This window comes from Heterodontus francisci, chromosome 30 (genome assembly GCF_036365525.1).
Source record: "Heterodontus francisci isolate sHetFra1 chromosome 30, sHetFra1.hap1, whole genome shotgun sequence".
In the NCBI taxonomy this organism is placed as follows: Eukaryota; Metazoa; Chordata; class Chondrichthyes; order Heterodontiformes; family Heterodontidae; genus Heterodontus; species Heterodontus francisci.
This window is the reverse complement of record NC_090400.1, coordinates 59752052-59756921: the sequence shown is the minus strand read 5'-3', so window position 1 is coordinate 59756921 and position 4870 is coordinate 59752052. Positions and strand designations below refer to the sequence as shown.

At 50.4% G+C, this 4870-nt stretch overlaps 1 pseudogene; it reads left to right on the top strand.

Moving 5' to 3' along the window:
- Nucleotides 1–3941: 3941 nt before the first annotated feature.
- LOC137346532 (cytochrome b-c1 complex subunit 10 pseudogene) lies at nt 3942–4251 on the top strand (annotated as a pseudogene).
- Nucleotides 4252–4870: the final 619 nt, after the last annotated feature.

The following is a 4870-nucleotide window of genomic DNA, read 5'->3' as shown; positions in this document are numbered from 1 at the left end:
GTGCTGACTCTCACTGGGATACAGTTCCTGAAGGTGCTGACTCTCACTGGGGGACAGTTCCTGAAGGTGTTGACTCTCACTGGGATACAGTTCCTGAAGTTGCTGACTCTCACTGGGGGACAGTTCCTGAAGTTGCTGACTTTCACTGGGGGACAGTTCCTGAAGGTGCTGACTCTCACTGGTTACAGTTCCTGAAGGTGCTGACTCTCACTGGGGGACAGTTCCTGAAGGTGCTGACTCTCACTGGGATACAGTTCCTGAAGGTGCTGACTCTCACTGGGATACAGTTCCTGAAGGTGCTGACTCTCACTGGGGGACAGTTCCTGAAGGTGCTGACTCTCACTGGGATACAGTTCCTGAAGTTGCTGACTCTCACTGGGATACAGTTCCTGAAGTTGCTGACTCTCACTGGGATACAGTTCCTGAAGGTGCTGACTCTCACTGGGGGACAGTTCCTGAAGGTGCTGACTCTCACTGGGATACAGTTCCTGAAGGTGCTGACTCTCACTGGGATACAGTTCCTGAAGGTGCTGACTCTCACTGGGGGACAGTTCCTGAAGGTGCTGACTCTCACTGGGGTCTAGTTCCGGAAGGTGCTGACTCTCACTGGGGGACAGTTCCTGAAGGTGCTGACTCTCACTGGGATACAGTTCCTGAAGGTGCTGACTCTCACTGGGATACAGTTCCTGAAGGTGCTGACTCTCACTGGGATACAGTTCCTGAAGTTGCTGACTCTCACTGGGATACAGTTCCTGAAGGTGCTGACTCTCACTGGGATACAGTTCCTGAAGGTGCTGACTCTCACTGGGATACAGTTCCTGAAGTTGCTGACTCTCACTGGGATACAGTTCCTGAAGGTGCTGACTCTCACTGGGATACAGTTCCTGAAGTTGCTGACTCTCACTGGGGGACAGTTCCTGAAGGTGCTGACTCTCACTGGGATACAGTTTCTGAAGTTGCTGACTCTCACTGGGGGACAGTTCCTGAAGGTGCTGACTCTCACTGGGGGACAGTTCCTGAAGGTGTTGACTCTCACTGGGATACAGTTCCTGAAGTTGCTGACTCTCACTGGGGGACAGTTCCTGAAGTTGCTGACTTTCACTGGGGAACAGTTCCTGAAGGTGCTGACTCTCACTGGGATACAGTTCCTGAAGGTGCTGACTCTCACTGGGGGACAGTTCCTGAAGGTGCTGACTCTCACTGGGATACAGTTCCTGAAGGTGCTGACTCTCACTGGGGGACAGATCCTGAAGGTGCTGACTCTCACTGGGATACAGTTCCTGAAGTTGCTGACTCTCACTGGGGGACAGTTCCTGAAGGTGCTGACTCTCACTGGGGGGCAGTTCCTGAAGGTGCTGACTCTCACTGGGGGACAGTTCCTGAAGGTGCTGACTCTCACTGGGGGACACTGCAGGACATCACAGCTGAAACTCACCCTGGCCTCATATGGTACCCATACTCGGACGTTCCACTGTGACTGACTGGGTGCTGATGTGCAGTAGCAATCCTGGTGGAGGTTTCTCCTCCAAAGCCCAGATTTGCTGAGGCTGATTACAATCAGTTTTATTTGATAACTTTCATGTTGTAGCAGGGATATTAAGTTCCCTGCTTTATTTATATATGTCTATCTAATCCTTATGGACTGTATTTATTCTGAAACAACAGTATCCCTTGTTATTTTAGCACCACTAAGTAATTAAAATATTGAGTTTCTGAAATAAAGTTTTGCAAAAATTTAGTTTGTATTGAAAATTCTGGCAGTGATAATCTGACCTGAAGACCCATTTGACAGCAGCACACTGATAAATGTCGCCCCACTCACTACTAAAGTGGAAATGCTTCATTTCCAACAAATTAGAAATTTTGTTTACTTTCCAGCAAATACATAATTCTAAGATTGTTGCCATTACTGTGAAGAGTTTTGATAAAGTAAATAAGGAGAAACTGTTTACAGTGACAGAAGTGTGCATAACAAGAAGACACAGATTTCTGCTCATTGGCAAAAGAACCAAAGGCAAGATGAGGAAAATATTAGACAGTGAGTGTTGCTGTGATGTGGAATGCACTGCCTTGAAAGGATGGTGGAAGCGGATTCAATAATAACTTCCAAAAGGGATTCAGATAAATAAAAGAGAAGATTGCAGGGTTACGGGGAAAGAGCTAACTGGATAGTTCTTTCATGAGCTGGACAGACATGATGGTCAGTTGGCCTCCTTATGTATTGTAGCATTCTATGTTTTCTTTTACTCTCCAACTGCACACTCTCATTTCTGGTAACTCAACAGAGACTGGGGATTAGAGCTCCAATACTCCGGGACTGTGGCTCAGTTCTACACTGACCTCTATCCTCAGTAAAAACCACACTCCAACATTCCTAGATACCTATCCAGCCATAGTCCAACTTCGCAGAGTTAAACTCCCACTACACTGTCCCCATCAAACACTCCCAGGACAGGTACAGCACAGGGGTTAGATACAGAGTAAAGCTCCCTCTACACTGTCCCATCAAACACTCCCAGGACAGGTACAGCACAGGGGTTAGATACAGAGTAAAGCTCCCTCTACACTGTCCCATCAAACACTCCCAGGACAGGTACAGCACAGGGGTTAGATACAGAGTAAAGCTCCCTCTACACTGTCCCATCAAACACTCCCAGGACAGGTACAGTACGGGGTTAGATACAGAGTAAAGCTCCCTCTACACTGTCACCATCAAACACTCCCAGGACAGGTACAGTACGGGGTTAGATACAGAGTAAAGCTCCCTCTACACTGTCCCCATCAAACACTCCCAGGACAGGTACAGTACAGGGTTAGATACAGAGTAAAGCTCCCTCTACACTGTCCCCATCAAACACTCCCAGGACAGGTACAGTACTGGGGAAAAAAAAAAGAAAAAAAAAAAACGGGGTTACATACGGTCCGGCGGGCGGAGGAGTAGCCGAAACCCCCGGGACACCCCTCACTGCGGGTGGCGAGGGGGCTCGGGAGTGCGGAGCGATCCCGGCCGAGCTGACCCCCGCTCGGCTGGAACTGCTCATCGGACCCAGGCCCCGAAACCCTCCTCGGGAGCCGGTCCCGCACAACCCGAGCCGCCTCTCGGAAATGCCCTCCGTGCCATTCCAATCGGCGCGGAGGGGTTTGCTGTACGGGCTGCTCCTGCACACTTTCCACTTCCTCGCCCTCGTCAGCCGGCCGGACACGCCCTGGCGGTCTGCGTTGCCATCTGGTGGCGAGGGGAAACCCCGATGGAGGTCTCTCTACGCGGGAGTCTTCCCCCTTTACATCGGGGACCTGGGGTGGAGGGTGCTGCACAGAGCAGTCCCGTGCAATAGACTTTTAAGTAGGTTCACGGACTCCCAGGCCTCCTGTACTTTCTGCGGCCTGGACGAGTCCGTGTTTCACGTTTACACGGAGTGTGCGAGGTTGCAGCCCCTCTTTGAGTATCTGAAGGGGCTGCTCCTCAAATTCTGGCTGCACTTCAGTCCCACGCTCCTGATCTTTGGGCACCCGGTGCGGAGGGGCTTGGGCCGGGAGGAGGATCTCCTCGTCGGTCTGCTCCTGGGCCTGGCCAAGGTGGCAATTCACAGGTCCAGGTTGCGGGCCGTCGGGGGTTCCGTCCTCCCCGATTGCCTGCCCCTCTTCCGCGGTTACGTTCGCGCCCGGGTGTCCCTGGAGAAGGAGCGTGCAGTGTCCGCTGGTACGCTTGAGGCCTTCCGCGACCGGTGGGCACCGCAGGGACTGGAGTGCATCGTCGACGCCGAGAATGGCATTTTAATTTGAGTTTTTGTTTATTTCTGTTTTTAATAAAGTTATTTTAAAAATATAAGCGTGTATATAAAGGGGGCCTGAGGAATAAAGGCCCCCTCGATGTAAAAAAAGAAAAAAAAAAACGGGGGCTTTTGCAGGTCTGGAGCTGCGGTCAGGGAGTGGGCGCCGAGATGTTGTAGAAATTCTTGGGACCCAGATACGTCCAGCTGATAAAAAACTGGATTCCAACAGTGTCATCATGGGGAGCTGTTAGTTGTGCAGCACTAGTATACGCTCCAGATTGGAGAGTAGTATTTGACCGTATCCCATACATAAGAGGAAAATTCAAGTCTGAATGAAGTATTCATGTTTTAATGGATTTAGATGAACAATCCAGACAAGTGATCAGTGGCTTCAGACATCAGGACAGTTGGGATCTTTCTGAACTGAATGTTTCTGTTTTTGAACTTTTAAAGCTGGAGCAGGAATCAGTTTTAGCAGCTTGTGTTCTAAGTCCTCAGAATTTTTGGGTTTTGCCCCAAATTCCATCCTTCAGCTTCTAAAATAAAATACGAAAACCTGTTAAAAAAAAACGGGGATTGGCTGCTCTTGTGATTGGGAATCCTGAGTGCTGTGTGACTGAACGAGGTGCAGCTGACAGTGCGGCAGTCAGTTGTTGGAGGTGCTGCTGGAGAGGGAGAACTGAGGAGAGAACTGCAAAAACCTTTCAACAACTTTTGTTGCAGAGGAAAGACTTTGGAATAAGGCTGTATTTCGAGGTGGGTGTCAAGCACCAGACTTATATTTATTTGGACTGTTGGGAGAGGCTAGAAGAACAAGGGGTGGGGGCTATACAATTCAGCAGGGAGCTGTGCAGTTGCTCTAAGGTTACAAGGAAGCTCCCTCCCCACCCCAATTGCCCGGCCTGGGTCAGCTGAAGCTGCCTGGCTAAATAGACGGAAAGGGATAAATAGTGCCTGGGCAGCTTCAGCTGACCCAGGTGAAGCCGCCTCCCCCAACCAGAAGACCGAGTGTGCTGGCAGAGACTGTTTTAAGTGTCTCCTCTACATTGGGGAGACCAAGCGCAGACTGGGTGACCGCTTTGCGGAACATCTCCGCT